The sequence below is a fragment of the Cherax quadricarinatus genome, chromosome 2 (genome assembly GCF_038502225.1).
Source record: "Cherax quadricarinatus isolate ZL_2023a chromosome 2, ASM3850222v1, whole genome shotgun sequence".
NCBI lineage: Eukaryota > Metazoa > Arthropoda > Malacostraca > Decapoda > Parastacidae > Cherax > Cherax quadricarinatus.
Window position 1 is genome coordinate 53,641,879 of NC_091293.1, and position 21,962 is coordinate 53,663,840.

Sequence of the window (21,962 nt, forward strand, 5' to 3'; positions counted from 1 at the left end):
GAATAATTACAAGTGACGACACTGTAGCTCCCAAAGATGAGACCACAGCCCAAGCACTATGAGACAAGCATCCAACCAGGGACACCATAGCCATTAACAACAACCCTGAGGAAGACCCCATCACTGAACAATTAATTTTGCCAGAATCAGAAGTCTATAAGGAGATAGTTTCATTTCCAACAGGATCTGCAGGAGGTTACACTGTAATTCGGCTTCAGCACCTCATAGAGATGGTAAATCCAGTACTCGGTGCATCTGCATCAATTCTTCTCACCGAGTAAACAACTTTCGTTAACAACTGTGTGGCTGGGTGAATCCCAGAAGAAATTAAACCTTTCTTTTTTAGAGCCTCGCTATGTGCTTTGAAGAAGAAGGATGGGGAATCTGACCCATTGCTGTTGGTAACACTCTTCGCCGTCTCATTGCCAAAGCAGCAGTAAGAAACATTCGCCTAGAAGCTGCCACTTTACTCCAGCCACACCAGCTGGGCTTTGGGGTCTCTCAAGGCAGTGATGCCGCTCCTCATGCGGCAAGGGCCTACATCAGGGACCTACCAGAAGGCAAGGCCATAGGCAAACTTGATTTTAGAAATGCCTTTAATATGGTGAAGAGAGATGTAGGATGTAGACTTGCCATCTGTTCGGGATCGGTTCCCCAGTCTTTTTCCCTTCATTTCAGCCGGCTACAGCAAACCCTCAGTTCTTTTGTTTGAAGAACATGAAATTCTCTCATCAGAGGGTATTCAGCAGTGTGACCCACTAGCTCCACTTCTCTTCTGCTTGGCAGTAAGAGAACTAACTTCTGGCCTATGCAGTGAGCTCAACATCTGGTACCTGGACGATGGCACTCTGGCAGGTACTGAAGAGTCCCTGGTAGGGGACCTACAAGTAGTGAAAACACAGGGAGAAGACTTGGGACTCATCCTCAATCCCTCCAAGTGTGAAATTATCACAGCGAACCAGGGAATAATCAATGCCGTGCGAAGAATCCTCCCAGAAGTCTCTACTACCACTCCTCCAACAGTACCCTCTTGGGAACACCGCTGGGTCACCAGGCCATCAACACTGTCCTCAAGGACAAATTAAATGACCTGATGAGAATGGAGGAGAGAATAATCGATCTTGATGCCCATGATGCTCTGTATCTCCTCACAAGGTGTCTTATCATGCCAAGACTCACTTACTTCCTGAAGTGTGCACCCTCTTTTCACAACCCAACACTCGACGAATATGACACACACCTGAGATCAACCTTTAAGAAGGCACTGAACCTGTCACTAGAGGATCAGCAATGGGATCAGGCAACCCTCCCAGTGCGACTTGGGGTGCGCAAAGCAACGCATGTTGCTTTACCTGCTTTACTGTCTTTATGTTTGGCTTCCAGTGCATTAGTCAAGAAGATTGCCCCCAAACACTCGAGAGATGTGGTAGAAGCTCAAGACCCCAGGTTTACTGAAGCAGCGATTTGGTGGGACACCCTTGCAGACTCCTCCAGTAGACCAGCTCCTCCCAAAGAACACAAACAGTCCCACTGGGACAAACCGATCATGGAAAAAATCGGCAACACAATGCTCACCAACGCTTCAGGGCACTCGACTCGACCCACAGGCCATTCGGATTGGTGTTGCTCTTCGCCTAGCCGCCCCCATCCTCACCGAACATAGGTGTATTTGTAGCAGGGCAATGGCTGATCAATTCGGACTTCATGGTCTCGTGTGTCACACAGTAGAAGGGAAGTATGCCAGACATGAGGAAGTCAATGACATCATAAAGAGAAGCCTTGCCACAGCCCATTGCCCAGCTCAATGGAAACCCCAAGTGCAGATGTTTGACGGAAGTCAAAAGCATCCTGATGGAGCCATTATGCTACCCTGGAAGGATGGAAAGCAGATTGCCTGGGACTACACCTGTGCTGCCACATTGGCAGACACCTACTTGCCATACTCCGAAGCTGAAGGGGGTGGAGTTGCCAGCCACAGGGAGACCCAGAAGATCCGCAAATATGAAGACCTTCATCCCAATAGGGTCGGTATTGCGACCCCTGAATGGGTCACAATGTATATAATGTATATTACCTGTTCATATAATTTTATATTGCTTATATCTGCGAAATTAGCTAAATCATAAATATATTGCTTTATATTATTATTTGACTTAGTTATATTATTAGGTAGGATGTAACATGTATATATTATTCAGTGCTCATTGTTCGAGAGTGTTAACTAGCTGACAGCATTGTCTAACTACTGTAATTATTGCTCCACTTGTTTCACTGCTGGCTTCTCTGTAGTTGCTGGGCAGCAGCAGTCCATGAAGAGTCATGTGATCAGGGTGGGGTGATCACACCTCACCTGGAGCAGAGACTACCTGGGCTGCACTTGCCCCGGTCTGTTTGACGTTGCTTCCAATAAGACGTCCCTCTCTAGCTCTCCATTGCAGGCCCTTGTTGAAAGATTGTCTCTATCACTTTCTTGTTATTGTTTCTGTATAACTCTGTTTACAGAGCCTTGCCTAGACTTAGTGATTTTTGACGTTGTACTGAGGTTGTGTGTCTCATAAACACTCTTCTGACCTAATTTGTACTGGTATTTGTGCACTGTCACAGTCGGGGATTTTCTAATGCTTAACTTAGATTCAGTAGTATGGGAGTTTTGTGACTTTTATGGAGGATCTGCAGATGGTCCCTACTTAGTGTCGTTATATTATCTCCTTGTTCCTGATTCTGTGTCGCTGTTGCTTGTTATATTGCTGTTCGGCTTATCAGTCGTTTTATTGTCCAAGCAAGCTGTTCTGATTGCAAGGTTGGTCAAGAAGTTAGTTTATATGAGGGCTTTTAGTCAGTCACTGGTTAAGTCTAGTCGAGTCTTGAGACATAGCGAACTACTTAAAGCACTTACACACATACACACAAACTTACTTGTATATATTTGTATTATTTTATTAAATGCTGACACTGTACCAGACGGTACTTAAAAGCCATAAAGATATGATATGTGCCTTCAGCACAATGCTACTGTACACACGAGAAGAGTAGCAACTTGTGTCCTATATTATATTCAATTGATCCCTTTAATTTACTTTGATATTATGCGCCTAGACGACTTTATTGTTATTAATAATCTCATTAAATATTAATTTCTTTAGTTAGTAGCCTACCAGTTGTAATCCTGAAGCACTATTGAATCTTACTAAATTATAATGGATAATTGGACCAGGATACTGACTACTCGTTACAAAAACCCAGTAACAGGCTGGATGCTAGAAGGACACTCCTTTCTAGTATTCACTGGAGATCTCAATCATTACTAGATATAGCGTTTTTTTTGTAACAGTCGGAAACCCTTGCAGCATGGGGCAAGTGTGCTCTAAAGCTCCTCAAAGAGTTGGGTGAAAAGCTCATCATAGAAACCAAGGACCACAGGGCGACCAGCTTCCTCTTTCAGAGAATCCTTGCAACATTCTGGGCACGCGGCCCATTGGGAGGACTGGTTGTTGGCATGACTGGTTGATGGAAAGACTGGTTGTTGGAAGGACTGGTTGTTCGAAGGACTGGTTGTTGGGAGGACTGGTTGTTGGAAGGACTGGTTGTTGGAAGGACTGGTTGTTCGAAGGACTGGTTGTTGGGAGGACTGGTTGTTGGGAGGTCTGGTTATTGGGAGGGCTAATTGTTGGAAGGACTGGTTGTTGGAAGGACTGGTTGTTGGGAGGACTGGCTGTTAGAAGGACTGCTTGTTGGGAGGACTGGTTGTTGGAAGGACTGGTTGTTGGAAGGACTGGTTGTTGGAAGGACTGGTTGTTAGGAGGACTGGTTGTTTGGAAGGACTGGTTTTTGGGAGGACTGGTTGTTGGAAGGGCTGGTTGTTGGAAGGACTGGTTGTTGGGAGGAGTGGTTGTTGGCATGACTGGTTGTTGGCATGACTGGTTCTTGGAAGAACTTGTTGTTGGTGGGACTGGTTGTTGGAAGGACTGGTTGTTGGAACCGCTGGTTATAGGGAGGACTGGTTGTTGGGTGGACTGATTATTGGGTGGGCTTATTGTTGGAAGGACTGGTTGTTGGAAGGACTGGTTATTGGGAGGACTGGTTGTTGGCATGACTGGTTGTTGGAAGGACTGGTTGTTGGAAGGACCGGATGTTGGAAGGACTGGTTGTTGGGATGACTGGTTGTTGGAAGGACTGGTTGTTGGAAGGACTGGTTGTTGGTAGGACTGGTTATTGGGAGGACTGGTTGTTGGCATGACTGGCTGTTGGAAGGACTGGTTGTTGGAAGGACTGGTTGTTGGAAGGACTGGTTGTTGGGAGGACTGGTTGTTGGGAGGACTGGTTGTTGGGAGGACTGGTTGTTGAAAGCACTGGTTGTTAGGAGGACTGATTGTTGGGAGGACTGGTTGTTGGGAGAACTGGTAGTTGGAATGGCTGGTTGTTGGGAGGACTGATTGTTGGGAGGACTGGTTGTTGGGAGGACTAGTTGTTGAGAGCACTGGTTGTTGGGAGGAGTGATTGTTGGGAGGACTGGTTGTTGGAAGGACTTGTTGTTAGGAGGACTGGTTGCTGGAAGGATTGGTTGTTGGGGGACTGGTTGTTGGAAGGACTGGTTGTTGGAAGGACTGGTTGTTGGGAGGAGTGGTTGTTGGCATGACTAGTTGTTGGCATGACTGGTTGTTGGAAAGACTGGTTGTTGGAAGGACTGGTTGTTGGAAGGACTGGTTGTTGGAAGGACTGGTTGTTGGGAGGACTGGTTGTTGGGAGGACTGGTTATTGGGAGGGCTGATTGTTGGAAGGACTGGTTGTTGGAGAGACTGATTATTGGGAGGACTGGTTGTTGGAAGGACTGGTTGTTGGAAGGACTGGTTGTTGGAAGGACCGGTTGTTAGGAGGACTGGTTGTTGGAAGGACTGGTTGTTGGGAGGACTGGTTGTTGGAAGGACTGGTTGTTGGAAGGTCTGGTTGTTGGAAGGACTGGTTGTTGGAAGGACTGGTTGTTAGGAGGACTGGTTGTTGGAAGGACTGGTTGTTAGGAGGACTGGTTCTTGGAAGGACTGGTTGTTGGTAGGACTGGTTGTTGGAAGGACTGGTTGTTGGTAGGACTGGTTGTTGGAAGGACTGGTTGTTAGGAGGACTGGTTCTTGGAAGGACTGGTTGTTGGGAGGACTGGTTGTTGGTAGGACTGGTTGTTGGAAGGACTGGTTGTTGGAAGGACTGGTTGTTAGGAGAACTGGTTGTTGGAAGGACTGGTTGTTGGTAGGACTGGTTGTTGGTAGGACTGGTTGTTGGAAGGACTGGTTGTTGGGAGGAGTGGTTGTTGGTATGACTGGTTGTTGGCATGACTGTTTGTTGGAAGGACTGGTTGTTGGTAGGACTGGTTGTTGGAAAGACTGTTTGTTGGAACCGCTGGTTGATGGGAGGACTGGCTGTTGGGAGGACTGATTGTTGGAAGGACTGGTTGTTGGAAGGACTGCTTGTTGGAAGGACTGCTTGTTGGCATGACTGGTTGTTGGAAAGACTAGTTGTTGGCATGACTGGTTGTTGGAAGGACTTGTTGTTGGGAGGACAGGTTGTTGGCATGACTGGTTGTTGGAAGGACTGGTTGTTGGAAGGACTGGTTAATGGGAGGATTGGTTGTTGGCATGACTGGTTGTTGGAAGGACTGGTTGTTGGGAGGGCTGATTGTTGGAAGGACTGGTTGTTGGAAAGACTGGTTGTTAGGAGGACTGGTTGTTGGAAGGACTGCTTGTTGGAAGGACTGCTTGTTGGGAGGACAGGTTGTTGGCATGACTGGTTGTTGGAAGGACTGGTTGTTGGAAGGACTGGTTGTTGGGAGGGCTGGTTTTAGGTATGACTGGTTGTTGGAAGGACTGCTTGTTGGGAGGACAGGTTGTTGGCATGACTGGTTGTTGGAAGGACTGGTTGTTGGAAGGACTGGTTAATGGGAGGATTGGTTGTTGGCATGACTGGTTGTTGGAAGGACTGGTTGTTGGGAGGGCTGGTTTTAGGTATGACTGGTTGTTGGAAGGACTGCTTGTTGGGAGGGTGATTGTTGGCATGACTGGTTGTTGGAAGGACTGGTTGTTGGAAGGACTGGTTATTGGGAGGACTGGTTGTAGGCATGACTGGTTGTTGGAAGGACTGGTTGTTGGGAGGATAGGTTGCTGGTATGACTTGTTGTTGGAAGGACTGGTTGTTGGGAGGGCTGATTGTTGGAAGGACTGGTTGTTGGAAGGACTGGTTGTTAGGAGGACTGGTTGTTGGAAGGACTGGTTGTTAGGAGGACTGGTTGTTGGAATGACTGGTTGTTGGGAGGACTGGTTGTTGGCATGACTGGTTGTTGGAATGACTGGTTGTTGGCATGACTGTTTGTTGGAAGGACTGGTTGTTGGGAGGACTGGTTGCTGGCATGACTGGTTGTTGGAAGGACTGGTTGTTCGAAGGACTGGTTATTGCGAGGACTGGTTGTTGGCATGACTGGTTGGTGGAAGGACTGGTTGTTGGAAGGACTTGTTGTTGGAAGGACTGCTTGTTGGGTGGACTGGTTGTTGGGAGGTCTGGTTATTGGGAGGGCTGATTGTTGGAAGGACTGGTTGTTGGAAGGACTGGTTGTTGGTAGGACTGGTTGTTAGAAGGACTGGTTGTTGGTAGGACTGGTTGTTGGGAGGACTGGTTGTTGGAAGGACTGGTTGTTAGAAGGACTGCTTGTTGGGAGGGTTGCTTGTTGGGAGGACTGGTTGTTGGAAGGACTGATTGTTGGAAGCACTGGTTGTTGGAAAGACTGGTTGTTGGGATGACTTGTTGTTGGAAGGACTGCTTGTTGGGAGGACTGGATGTTGGAAGGACTGATTGTAGGAAGGACTGCTTGTTGGAAGGACTGGTTGTTAGGAGTACTGGTTGTTGGAAGGACTGGTTGTTGGGGGACTGATTGTTGGATGGACTGATTGTTGGAAGGACTGGTTGTTGGGGGACTGGTTGTTGGATGGACTGATTGTTGGAAGGACTGGTTGTTGGCATGACTGGTTGTTGGCATGACTGGTTGTTGGAAAGACTTGTTTTTGGAAGGACTGGTTGCTGAAAGGACTGGTTGTTGGAAGGACTGGTTGATGGGAGGACTGGTTGTTGGGTGGACTGGTTATTGGGAGGGCTGATTGTTGGAAGGACTGGTTGTTGGAAGGACTCGTTGTTGGAGGGACTGGTTGTTTGTAGGACTGGTTGTTGGAAGGACTGGTTGTTTGGAGGACTGGTTGTTGGAAGGACTGGTTGTTGGAAGGACTGGTTGTTGGGAGGAGTTGTTGTTGGTATGACTGGTTGTTGGCATGACTGGTTGTTGGAAGGACTGGTTGTTGGTAGGACTGGTTGTTGGAAGGACTGGTTGTTGGAACCGCTGGTTGATGGGAGGACTGGTTGTTACGAGGACTGGTTATTGGGAGGGCTGATTGTTGGAAGGACTGGTTGTTGGAAGGACTGGTTGTTGGAAGGACTGGTTGTTAGGAGGACTGGTTGTTTGGAAGGACTGGTTTTTGGGAGGACTGGTTGTTGGAAGGGCTGGTTGTTGGAAGGACTGGTTGTTGGGAGGAGTGGTTGTTGGCATGACTGGTTGTTGGCATGACTGGTTCTTGGAAGAACTTGTTGTTGGTGGGACTGGTTGTTGGAAGGACTGGTTGTTGGAACCGCTGGTTATAGGGAGGACTGGTTGTTGGGTGGACTGATTATTGGGTGGGCTTATTGTTGGAAGGACTGGTTGTTGGAAGGACTGGTTATTGGGAGGACTGGTTGTTGGCATGACTGGTTGTTGGAAGGACTGGTTGTTGGAAGGACCGGATGTTGGAAGGACTGGTTGTTGGGATGACTGGTTGTTGGAAGGACTGGTTGTTGGAAGGACTGGTTGTTGGTAGGACTGGTTATTGGGAGGACTGGTTGTTGGCATGACTGGCTGTTGGAAGGACTGGTTGTTGGAAGGACTGGTTGTTGGAAGGACTGGTTGTTGGGAGGACTGGTTGTTGGGAGGTCTGGTTATTGGGAGGGCTGATTGTTGGAAGCACTGGTTGTTGGAAGGACTGGTTGTTGGGAGGACTGGTTGTTGGGAGGACTGGTTGTTGGAAGGACTGCTTGATGGGAGGACTGGTTGTTGGAAGGACTGCTTGTTGGGAGGACTGCTTGTTGGGAGGACTGGTTGTTGGAAGGACTGGTTGTTGGAAGGACTGGTTGTTGGAAGGACTTGTTGTTAGGAGGACTGGTTGCTGGAAGGATTGGTTGTTGGGGGACTGGTTGTTGGAAGGACTGGTTGTTGGAAGGACTGGTTGTTGGGAGGAGTGGTTGTTGGCATGACTAGTTGTTGGCATGACTGGTTGTTGGAAAGACTGGTTGTTGGAAGGACTGGTTGTTGGAAGGACTGGTTGTTGGAAGGACTGGTTGTTGGGAGGACTGGTTGTTGGGAGGACTGGTTATTGGGAGGGCTGATTGTTGGAAGGACTGGTTGTTGGAGAGACTGATTATTGGGAGGACTGGTTGTTGGAAGGACTGGTTGTTGGAAGGACTGGTTGTTGGAAGGACCGGTTGTTAGGAGGACTGGTTGTTGGAAGGACTGGTTGTTGGGAGGACTGGTTGTTGGAAGGACTGGTTGTTGGAAGGTCTGGTTGTTGGATGGAATGGTTGTTGGAAGGACTGGTTGTTAGGAGGACTGGTTGTTGGAAGAACTGGTTGTTAGGAGGACTGGTTCTTGGAAGGACTGGTTGTTGATAGGACTGGTTGTTTGAAGGACTGGTTGTTGGTAGGACTGGTTGTTGGAAGGACTGGTTGTTAGGAGGACTGGTTCTTGGAAGGACTGGTTGTTGGGAGGACTGGTTGTTGGTAGGACTGGTTGTTGGAAGGACTGGTTGTTGGAAGGACTGGTTGTTAGGAGAACTGGTTGTTGGAAGGACTGGTTGTTGGTAGGACTGGTTGTTGGTAGGACTGGTTGTTGGAAGGACTGGTTGTTGGGAGGAGTGGTTGTTGGTATGACTGGTTGTTGGCATGACTGTTTGTTGGAAGGACTGGTTGTTGGTAGGACTGGTTGTTGGAAAGACTGTTTGTTGGAACCGCTGGTTGATGGGAGGACTGGCTGTTGGGAGGACTGATTGTTGGAAGGACTGGTTGTTGGAAGGACTGCTTGTTGGAAGGACTGCTTGTTGGCATGACTGGTTGTTGGACAGACTAGTTGTTGGCATGACTGGTTGTTGGAAGGACTTGTTGTTGGGAGGACAGGTTGTTGGCATGACTGGTTGTTGGAAGGACTGGTTGTTGGAAGGACTGGTTAATGGGAGGATTGGTTGTTGGCATGACTGGTTGTTGGAAGGACTGGTTGTTGGGAGGGCTGATTGTTGGAAGGACTGGTTGTTGGAAAGACTGGTTGTTAGGAGGACTGGTTGTTGGAAGGACTGCTTGTTGGAAGGACTGCTTGTTGGGAGGACAGGTTGTTGGCATGACTGGTTGTTGGAAGGACTGGTTGTTGGAAGGACTGGTTGTTGGGAGGGCTGGTTTTAGGTATGACTGGTTGTTGGAAGGACTGCTTGTTGGGAGGACAGGTTGTTGGCATGACTGGTTGTTGGAAGGACTGGTTGTTGGAAGGACTGGTTAATGGGAGGATTGGTTGTTGGCATGACTGGTTGTTGGAAGGACTGGTTGTTGGGAATGCTGGTTTTAGGTATGACTTGTTGTTGGAAGGACTGCTTGTTGGGAGGGTGATTGTTGGCATGACTGGTTGTTGGAAGGACTGGTTGTTGGAAGGACTGGTTATTGGGAGGACTGGTTGTAGGCATGACTGGTTGTTGGAAGGACTGGTTGTTGGGAGGATAGGTTGCTGGTATGACTTGTTGTTGGAAGGACTGGTTGTTGGGAGGGCTGATTGTTGGAAGGACTGGTTGTTGGAAGGACTGGTTGTTAGGAGGACTGGTTGTTGGAAGGACTGGTTGTTAGGAGGACTGGTTGTTGGAATGACTGGTTGTTGGGAGGACTGGTTGTTGGCATGACTGGTTGTTGGAATGACTGGTTGTTGGCATGACTGTTTGTTGGAAGGACTGGTTGTTGGGAGGACTGGTTGCTGGCATGACTGGTTGTTGGAAGGACTGGTTGTTCGAAGGACTGGTTATTGCGAGGACTGGTTGTTGGCATGACTGGTTGGTGGAAGGACTGGTTGTTGGAAGGACTTGTTGTTGGAAGGACTGCTTGTTGGGTGGACTGGTTGTTGGGAGGTCTGGTTATTGGGAGGGCTGATTGTTGGAAGGACTGGTTGTTGGAAGGACTGGTTGTTGGTAGGACTGGTTGTTAGAAGGACTGGTTGTTGGTAGGACTGGTTGTTGGGAGGACTGGTTGTTGGAAGGACTGGTTGTTAGAAGGACTGCTTGTTGGGAGGGTTGCTTGTTGGGAGGACTGGTTGTTGGAAGGACTGATTGTTGGAAGCACTGGTTGTTGGAAAGACTTGTTGTTAGGATGACTTGTTGTTGGAAGGACTGCTTGTTGGGAGGACTGAATGTTGGAAGGACTGATTGTTGGAAGGACTGCTTGTTGGAAGGACTGGTTGTTAGGAGTACTGGTTGTTGGAAGGACTGGTTGTTGGGGGACTGGTTGTTGGATGGACTGATTGTTGGAAGGACTGGTTGTTGGGGGACTGGTTGTTGGATGGACTGATTGTTGGAAGGACTGGTTGTTGGCATGACTGGTTGTTGGCATGACTGGTTGTTGGAAAGACTTGTTTTTGGAAGGACTGGTTGCTGAAAGGACTGGTTGTTGGAAGGACTGGTTGATGGGAGGACTGGTTGTTGGGTGGACTGGTTATTGGGAGGGCTGATTGTTGGATGGACTGATGGTTGGAAGGACTCGTTGTTGGAGGGACTGGTTGTTTGTAGGACTGGTTGTTGGAAGGACTGGTTGTTTGGAGGACTGGTTGTTGGAAGGACTGGTTGTTGGAAGGACTGGTTGTTGGGAGGAGTTGTTGTTGGTATGACTGGTTGTTGGCATGACTGGTTGTTGGAAGGACTGGTTGTTGGTAGGACTGGTTGTTGGAAGGACTGGTTGTTGGAACCGCTGGTTGATGGGAGGACTGGTTGTTACGAGGACTGGTTATTGGGAGGGCTGATTGTTGGAAGGACTGGTTGTTGGAAGGACTGGTTATTGGGAGGACTGGTTGTTGGAAGGACTGGTTGTTGGAAGGACTGCTTGTTGGGAGGATTGCTTGTTGGAAGGACTGGTTGTTGGGAGGACTGCTTGTTGGAAGGACTGCTTGTTGGAAGGACTGCTTGTTGGAAGGACTGGTTGTTGGAAGGACTGGGTGTTTGGAGGACTGGTTGTTGGAAGGACTGGTTGTTGGGAGGAGTGGTTGTTGGAAGGACTGCTTGTTGGAAGGACTGCTTGTTGGAAGGACTGGTTGTTGGAACGACTGGTTGTTGGATGGACTGGTTGTTGGGAGGACTGGTTGTTGGGAGGACTGGTTTTTGGGATGACTGGTTACCGTGTGTATGTGTGCAGGTTACGTATATACACATAAACACATGCAAACACACACATGCACACATACAAACACACACACATTGACACATACAAGCACACACATACACATATTCACTCATACACAAGTGTAAAGTCTTAAAGCTTAGGGAAAGACAAAGAAGACCGCAGACGAGGTACCGGCTCCGGGGTTAAAGGCAGCAAACCCCACTCAATGAAAGGGATCAAAAGGAACTTGGGGTGACTATCATACCGAACATATCCCCTGACGCGCACATCAGAAAAATAACTACTGCAGCAAATGGGCGCCTGGCAAATCTGAAAATAACGTTTCGACCAGTATGGAACCCACACCTGGTCAATCATTCAAAATAATTGAGAAAGGGCAAAAGTTTTCAACTACTTCGGAAGTAAGGAGGAGAGGTTAAGCGGAATCAACCTGACGACACTGGATTACAGGAGGGATAAGGGTGACATGATAATGACATACAAAATACTGAGAGGAATTAACAAGGTGGATAGGGAGGAAATGTTTCAGAGATGTGACGCAGCAACAAGGGGTCACAACTGAAAGTTGAAACCTCACATGACTCAAAGAGATGTTAGAAAGTATTTCTTTAACCGTAGAGTTGTGAGGAAGTGAAACAATCTGGAGATTAATGTAGTGGAGGCAGCATCCATACATAGTTTCAAGAAGAGGTATGTTAAAGCTCTTGGAGCAGGGAGAGAGTGGACCTAGTAGCGACCAGCGAAGAGGCGGGGCCAGAAGCTGTGATTCGACCCCTGAAACCACAAACAGGTGAATGCGCGCGCACACACACACACACATAATCCTTAAGATGAGGTATAATAAAGCTCATGGAGCAAGGGAGAGAGTGGACCTAGTAGCTACCAGTGAAGCGGCGGGGCTAGGAGCAATGACTCGACCCCTGAAACCACAGTTAGGTGAGTACCTGAGGCGCAGATCATCCGAAAGGCTGCCGCAGCAAATGGGAGTATGCTACATCCTTATAAAACTGGTTTTCAAAATCTAAGAAAGGAGTCCAAGGACCCCATCGGAAATAAGTCACTCTGTCTGACTTTTTTGGGTTATCCTGGGTAATCTACACATATGCTGCTATGTATGATAATTTATGTAACAGTATTTGTGTACATGTACCTGAAAAAAACATATTTATTCACGTCACTGTGCTCGGTAACCATCGCCAGTGTGGAGCCCGCTGACTAGTCCCCAGACCCAGTTCCTCGCCTTATTCATTGGTCCCTGTTACTGGGCACAATCATTAGGTATAGTCTCCGGGCACAGTCCCTACGCCCCATCTCTGGGTACATTCCTTGAACCTTGTTTCTTGACTGACTCTCTTAATCGAGTCCCACAGGATAACCTTGGGTTGATTACTGCGCACAAGATAGGTGTGGGCTGATTTCCACCCAGTTGGTCGGTATGGTGATCTTCCGTCCATACAATGGGTGTGAAAGAATTACCGCCCAAAGAATAATTACGGGGGATTACTGCCCACAGAATTAATGTGGGGCGGTATCGTTCACAGGATGGATATAAGGTGAGCTGTAGCTGTAGCTGTAGCTGTAGCTGTAGCCGTAGCTGTGGCCTGGTGGCTAAAGCTCCCGCTTCACACACGGAGGTCCCGGGTTCGATTCCCGGCGGGTGGAAACATTTCGACACGTTTCCTTACACCTATTGTCCTGTTCACCTAGCAGCAAATAGGTACCTGGGTGTTAGTCGACTGGTGTGGGTCGCATCCTGGGGGACAAGATTAAGGACCCCAATGGAAATAAGTTAGACAGTCCTCGATGACGCACTGACTTTCTTGGGTTATCCTGGGTGGCTAACCCTCCGGGGTTAAAAATCCGAACGAAATCTTATCTTATCTGACTACCGTTCACAGGATGGGTATGGTGTGGCTACCATCCACATGATGAGTAGAGGGCACAGGATGAGTATGATAGAACAACCACCCAGTGCATGATCATGAGGTGACTGTTGCTCACAGAATGGTGTGATTTCCCACAGGATGGGTGTAGGTGACTTCCACCCTCAGGATGGATATGGGTAACTGTTGCCTAGACGGCCTGCAGAATATTATTGAGTGACTATCACAGCTACAGCTACAGCTACAGCTCGCCTTATATCCAGCTCAGATTGTGGGATAATTGTATGATTTTGTGATAGGGCCATGCTACTGTATACATAAGCTATGATGAGAAAACATATTTTTTGTAAACCTATAGTTTTGTGAACAACCACAATACTCACTTTTTCAATAAAGTTATGTCCTATTCCACTTCCTGAAGTCGTAGATTATAGTCCTGTTAAGCAATACCACATAAACAACTTGCTACGTCTGAAGATCCAAAAATTCTTTACAGAAAATCTGTGCCACAGTTAGACCTCAAACCCCCGAGGATGATAAAGATTTTTTTGTCTTTTTATAAGACTGTGCAGCCAGAAGAAAAAGTTCTCTTCAAGTATGTACGAAGACAGGACACCCAGACTTGGTGCCTCAGGAGTCGAAGGAGCCAGTGGCTGTGGCGACCGCACGGGGTCTGAGGTAACCACCAACCCAACAGTCCCGTCTGCTGAGGAAGTAACGCGATCACGTGCTCAGCTGCGCGGTCAGGAGACTTGAAATCGAGAGTTCAGTTGCGAGACTTTCGACGTTAGAGACTGTGGCGTGAACAGAATGATAAAGTTGGCGAGTGTTGCTACATTAATTAAATCCCCGGCGTGCGTTTTCTTTGTTTACACACACAACGCACCTCTGTTACCATGTTCTTCCTGGTGAGGGGCCCCCACAGGCGCTGCACAATCCAACGGGTTTAGCGCTTCACTCTTGATTATAATAAATGTTACAATGCTCTAAATGTCTGAGAGAAAAGGAATAAAAAAAAAAGGTGAATTCGGTATCGGTTCAGTAGCGGAATTAACTAAAAGTAACTGGAAATAGAAAAGCTTCTTAAATTTTTAGGTGATAAAAACTTCCTACCATCAAGCTCAACTTGACAACTCAGTGTATATACACTGAGAGTGTTCGATGTATATATACTGAGAGTGGTGTGAATCTTGGTGTATATACATTGAAAGTGGTGTAAGTACATCTTGGTATATATACCACATCAGAGACAAGTGTATCTCTCGGCGAATATATACACCGAGAGTGAACATTAAAATGGTATAAAATACCATACTGAGGGACTGACCACCTCAAAACTTCAAGGGTGATGGACTGATTACATCGTCTTCAAGTCTCTTCTGCTTGTATCAACTTTTCTGTACTCGACTGAAGAAGCCTACTGTGTAGGCGAAACGTTTCGAAATAAAGATACCTAACTGTAGCATATGTGTCTTACCTAACATATACACCGAGAGGTGAGTATCTCTTAATGTATTTACATCTAGTGTATATCTCAGTGTGCATACACGTGAGAGATGTACTTACTTAACCGAGAGATGTGTGTGTACAACACTACGTGTCTATGTATGATATAAAGAGGTGTCTATGTAATAACGAATCTAATTGGTTCTAGAACCTCATTCGTTACAGCGTTCGTTCGTTCCAGGCCCCCAAATACAACCACTTAAAAATGAGAAACCGTAACAAAAGAACTGTAAAAAAAGTGCGTAAATGTGCATTTAAACTGAAAGACAGTCACTAATACGTGCAAATGAAAAAAATAATAGATTACTATAAAAATAATAAAAAAATTATTGTACTTTATCCTACCTTAGTGTTGTTCAGCTTCCAGAAATTATCACTTCACTAGTGCTATCGCCTGCTATTTCTTTCTACTTTATCCACACTAAAAGTAATTTTTTCATCTCTTCCATCTCATCACACTTTGCTTTGCTATGTCTAGGGATTTTCTTAGCCACTTGCGCAGTTTTCAACTCCTCTTTATTCTTTAAAATCGTACATATCGTCAATTTAACTATCCCATATACAACAGTAAGGTTCACACTGCAGTACAATCATATTCGTGCACACTATGCAGGTAGTCCCATCCAAACGAATATTTTCAATTTGATAAGGAAAACCGTTCGTTGTGTAAATATTCGTTATATAAACCGTTCGTTATAGCATACCCCACTGTATATACTACATATAAAGAGAAATGTCTCTCTCAGTGTATACACATGAAGAGGTATACGTGGAGGGTTTTCCAGAGGTCAACGCCCCCGCAGCCCGCTCTGGACCTCGCAGTGAATCAAGGAGTGATTAACCAGACTGTTATTGCCGGCCGCATGCAAACCGACGTACGAACCACAGCCCAGTTGATCAGGCACTGACTTTAGGCACTTGTCCAGCTCCCTCTTGAAGACAACCAGGGGTCTATTGTTATGCTGAGAGGCAGTTGAACAGTCTTGGGTCCCTGGTACTTATTGTGTTGTCTCTTAGCGTACTCATGGCACCCCTGATTTTCATTGAGTTTATGTTGTACCGCCTGCCGAGTCTTGCTTTCATAGGAAGTGAATTACGTGTGCCAAATTGAGACTAGTCCCTCTAGGATTTTCCAAGTGTATTTCATGAAGTATGTTTCTCGCCTGCGTTCCAAGTAGTACAGCTTAAGGGACTTCAACCGTTCCCAGTAATTAAGTTCTTTACTGTACTTATACGTTCAGTGAAAGTTCTCTGTACATTCTCCAGGTCTGCAATATCGCCTGCCTTGAAATGGACCATTAAGGTACAGCAGTACTCTAGCTTAGAGAGAACAAGCGATTTGAAGAGAATCATCATTGGCTTGTCATCTCTGGTTTTGAAGGTTCTCACTGGCCCTGCATATACATGTCCGTATTTCGATTATGTTGTGATCCGAGTGCATGGTAATTGATATTGTTATATTTCTTACCAGATCATCATCATTAGTGAAAATAAGGTCAAGTGCATTTTCCAGTCTTGTTAGCTCCACTATCTGCTGGCTTAAGGGGAATTTGTGTCAGAGATTTAATAGCTCGTGGGATTATCTCTGCCACAACATTATTTACCACATTCTTCCATTTTAGTTGTATTGAGTTAAATTCACTTAGCAACAAAGGACAATTTTCAATAGCTGTTCCTTGAATTGTTGGGAAGTTGCATCTAATGGCTTGTATATAACCACAATGACGAGATTTTGAAGTTCAGTCATTACTGCCAAATCTTCAACTACATCATCTGTGTTGTTAGGTAAGACACATATGCAACAGTTAGACAACTTTATTCCGAAACGTTTCGCCTACACAGTAGGCTTCTTCAGTCGAATACAGAAAGTAGGCAGGAACAGTAGAGATGTGAAGACGATGTAATCAGTCCATCACCCTTAAAGTCGTAGAATTTGAGGTTGTCAGTCCCTCGGCCTGGAGAAGTTCAGTTCCATAGTCAGGAACTATCTGAAGATCAAGCGACAGTGCGGAGACTTAAATACTGAACTTCTCCAGGCCGAGGGACTGACAACCTCAAATTCTACGACTTTAAGGGTGATGGACTGATTACATCGTCTTCACATCTCTACTGTTCCTGCCTACTTTCTGTATTCGACTGAAGAAGCCTACTGTGTAGGCGAAACGTTTCGGAATAAAGTTGTCTAACTGTTGCATATGTGTCTTACCTAACAACCTGTCGGTATTGTATACCATTTTGATGTTCATCATCTGTGTTGTTTAATAATTCTGAGCAAATGAGCGACTTTGTGTCATACAGGCCTCCCCTCCCCTTCGTTGAGTGTTCTTTTTCTCGCATCTGTATGATTTATACTTTGGGATCCATATTTCGTTGTCAAAGTGATCTTTTGTGTAAATCTTTGTGAACGCCGCAATCACTGCATTTGACTCTGTGAGGAATCCACTGATGGAAGGCATTTTGTTGTTGGTTGATGGCTTTAGACCTTGTATATGTGCAATTACTAATGTTGTCGTATTGACTGTATGTAGGGGGCTTTATTTGTTGGCGCCAATATCTGCTTTTTCTGGAATGGGGGGCACTGACTGTGCCTTAACTCTGGTAATACTTCGAGGTGGTGTAGTATTTCTGTCATTTTCAGCCAGTTTTTTTTCTTCCTGGCACTAAAAGATTTCTTTCCATGGAGTGGTTGCAACTACTGTGGTTTGTTTCCCAAGGTCTGTGTGACCTGTACCTTCTTGTCCCCTGTAAATGGTGTACCTGGTAGTTTGTGTTGTAACATTGTCTTTCATGGACTAATGAATAATAAATTTCAGGGTGAAAAAGATTACAGGGAGAGGAAGTGCATGCTTCTTTGGTCATGAGATCGCGGACTTTTTTTTGGAGAGTCAAAACTGATCGTCCCACTTGTTTTTTCTAGATATTTCATGACTACAGATATCCTAGGCATAGAATATGCACAGATTTGATTTCTGTTTGCTAGGATATTTTGGGGGCTGGGTTCCCTACTGGTGCAGTTTTTCCTGAACCATCCCCCCCACTATCTGCAGCACCTGTACTAGCATCAGCACCACCCCCCAGTTAGTACTGGTAACGTATCACTCTACTTTCTTTCCACCTCCAGCAGAGGTGCTATTCTGTATTTCTGGATCTTGTATGTCTAGGTCTGTACCTGTTTCCTCAGTACCAGGACCATTATCTTCAACTGGTGCACTGACTCGCATTTCTAGATCTTTACAGGTACTGTCTTTCAAAGCAGCGCCAGGGACTTCAGCTGGACCACTTTCGTCACTGTCCCAACTGCCATAAAACTGTCAAACTCTCTAAAAATTATATTTTTTTGTTAGTGTTTCTGTCTTTTAATATATATGAAATTTTCTCTCGCTGTTTTCTGTCTTTCGAACAGACTCAAAAGCATTTTCCTGTTTTAATATCATTCTCTGTGTATTGTTGAATATTTGCACACTGAACTTGACTTCACTCGTGGCAAACATAACATTTTAACCTACCAGTACTTCGCTTGGAACCATTGTTACGGTGTACACAGGTTTTCATGTTGATATTTTTTTTTATTTCGGTGTCGATGGGTGAACATGGACAGCAGGTGTCTTGTGGAATCACCTCTTAATGTTTTTCAGCCGTACCAGAGAATCGACCCCGGATCTCAGTGTGTGAGTTGAGTGCGCTAGGAATCGAGCTACGGGACACCACACTATTTACTGTGGTATCATTATGCCATACAGTATGTTACACACTATGACCACTATGTTTTACACTGCAATGCCCTGCGGAAAAAATATCACGTGGACACCTGAAGCAGAAGCCGCTCCTTCGGCTCAAGCAAACACGCACACACACACTTCATTAACGGCAGCCTCACCCTCTGCTTTGTAGAGTTGGTTTTTCCAGTTTTATTAGCAAGCTGCTAACAAGAAAGCTAATTATTTCTGCTAATCTGTGAAGCGCCTATGAGGCTTGTATTTCCGATTATGAATGGCGTATCTTAAGGTTGCAGTGCGAGAATAGGTAGCTTCCAGGAGTCAGTCCCAAGTCGGCACTTTCCCTCCATTCCATGAAATATGTTTATATGTGCCTTGTGAATTATGCTTTTATGGTACTAAGTGTATAATAAGTAATAAATAGGGATGAAATGAGAAATATTTCTGTAATATAACAATGTGACTTGTGTGGGTTAGCCTCTCTTAACCTGAAAATCTTTGAACCTATTTTCTCTTATTTACTAGATTTCTAGTATAACCTGTCATTATGTTTAGTAACACTATTTCTCTCAATTTACCTGCCAATCATTAGCTTAACTTAACCTAGCTTATTCTAATTATCATTTAAAGACTGATTTCCCTAGTCTCTGACTCGGGTGTATTTTGTTGCATTTTTTCATTGTGCATTCTAATTTTTATCTAATGATGTAACCTAGGTTTGTATCTGTTTTCATATATTAGTTATGGAACTGTGTATTGTGAGTTGCATTCCCTGAATGGGACCCAATGTATATTTTATGTGTACATTATCTTTCATATAATTATAATGCAGATGTTTTGATTAACAGCTAAAATGAAAATGTCTTGCTTTATATTATTATTTGACTTATTGTATTAGCTTATGAATATAGGTAGGATGTTACATTTACACTTCACTGTGCTCACTACTGAAGAGCTGTGATTGGCTGTCTGCATTCACATACTTTGCTAAATACTTGTCCATATGTTAGGCAGTTTTGGGTGAGGCAGCGTCGCTAGAGTAAGCACCTGTTAGTCACTTGATCACACCTGATGTGAGGCCTGTAGTCAATGCTTCACTCTCTAGATCTCCTTGTCCTAGAAGCATTTTTCTTGTCTCTCATCTTTCTGGCTGTTTGTTAGTGATTTACTGTTTTTGGTAGAGTACGATTTCGTGGGAGACCTGAAACATACTCCTTGTAACTCTGTTCACAGAGGATCACTCAGACTCTGTGATTTTTGACGTTTTGCGGAGGTTGTGTGTCATACAGTCACTATTCAACCCTGGTCCCAAGCTGAAGCTTTTGACTACTTTGTAGCATGTATGCACTGTTGTAGTCAGGGATTTGGTTATGCTGAACTTAGTTCAGTATTAACCTCACAACAATCTCAAATCACGTAACTCCAAGGCTTTATACACTGACGGGAAGTCTCTCTCCCACCTCCCTTCATACACCAACGGGAAGTCTCTCTCCCAGCTCCCCTAATATACCAACCTATATCGACATTTTGTCCTATAAATCGTCCCGCTAAAACCCGAATCCTACTGTTACCTTCGACCTGCCTCATAGCCCATGACACGTAAATATAATCAGCCACAATGTACGACACGGCACGTTGTGCACGCACATCAACCCCACCTACATCGAAACTCAACGCCCGGAGTGCTGACAACCCTCCTCCCCCCCACCAAGCACAAAACCCTACTGAACCACTCATGTACCACACATAAAGTCTCACAGAAATACGCAACATGAAAAGCAGATTCATCCACCCCGCATGCCAGACAACTCCGGTCCTCCCTCAAATGCCTGTTATACAACACTACCCTGGATGGCAGGATCTTAAGTAAAAACTTAAAAACCACTTCCCGTACATGAGCGGGTACATGCAATAGTTGAACCCACAGCCAAGTATCACTCCACGCATACATGGGGTACATTCCCTCGACTCGCGCCATGACTCTCCCCAAACACGCCCTTTCCAAGGTACATAATTTAACACACTGCACGTCCCTCATGCACAATAACACACGAACCATCGACTTGCTCCTAAGTAAATCTCTTCCCCCCCCCTACCCCCTGCGCAGGTCTTGATACATTTCAGTTAAGCCACCCCGCATCCCAGCCGGAAAAAACAACGATCCTTGACATAATGAGGAGAAATTTTCTCCAGGAGGGGGGTATCAGCCCCCTTCAGCCCTTTCAGCCCATTCAGCCCCTTTCAGCCCTGAGGGGCCAAGCCCTCTCAGGAGGGGCGAGCGTCTTGTTTACTGCTACAGTGAGTAATTGATCACAGATGCTATGCGACGTAGTCAAGTGACCTCTGCTCCTTGCAGCGGTGTTGCAAAGTGTATTTTTATAAGAGACAGTACATCTCTTACTTAGCAGGACAATTAAGGAAAATCCTGCTCCCACTTTATTACCATGGTAAAAATAGTGGACATTGTTGTCTATGCTTAAGACAGCAAGAATCAAACATTCTGATTTGCTTCATTGAGGAAGTGGCAAGGAAGCAAGGAGTACTAGGTCAGCTTTTTTTTGTGCTAGGGCAGTGACGGCTTGGGGCAGTGTGGCATCGCCAGATTAACTTTGACTCTACTACGAGTGACACTGACGCCAGGATAACCAACAAAGAACACTGATCTGTGCATTAGTGTGGACAAAGTGTCTCACAAAACACGATAAACACTTACAGAAAAGTGTGATCAACTTCTTAGTGATATTGTGTGAACAATTATTGATGAACAGTGTAACAACGAGTGTTGCGATCCAACAGAGTGTAGTGCGACATTCTTCAAAGAACACTATTCTTCAATCAACTCAACGGATATCCGGGCATAATTACGGGTCAGATACATATACCCAGGTAAGTGTTCTAACTCGTGATGTACTACTATTGACTGCGCAGTTGAGTATAAAATCGTGAGTTAGTCACTTATCATAAACCCCAGTGATATGCAGACCATTGAGTCCAAACAAGTACATACATCGTCAGCCACAAGTGTATGAAATATGCTGACATAACACCCCCTAGGGGTAATTTATAATCATACAAACTATATTTCTTGACAGCCCATGTCGAGATGGTTTCGACAGCTTCTAGACCTCGTCTGCAGGGGCGGCTGTGCAGGCGATGAGTTGTCCTTTTAAGTTAAGTATAAGTCTTTAAACTTAACTGGTAATGCCATTTCTCAACAGAATTGGTCGTGCTCGAACCGGATAAAGACCACACTGTGGTCCAAATATGTTGTACTACAGTGTACAAATAACCTATGAGCCAAGGTCCTTCGAAAAAAGCTGTAAAACTAGTGTTTTACAATATAAATAAGTATAAATGAGTCCCTCCAGACTCAATCACAGAG

The 21,962-nt window shown here is 45.6% G+C and overlaps 1 protein-coding gene across 1 annotated transcript in view; it reads right to left on the reverse strand.

Moving 5' to 3' along the window:
• The window catches only part of LOC128695626 (uncharacterized), a 51,456-nt gene extending 37,413 nt beyond the window's left edge, over window positions 1-14,043 (reverse strand). The window contains exon 1 of the mRNA XM_070088308.1: window positions 13,742-14,043. The gene's annotated coding sequence lies outside the window, so the exon portion shown is untranslated. The remainder of the gene's footprint in view (window positions 1-13,741) is intronic.
• Window positions 14,044-21,962: the final 7,919 nt, after the last annotated feature.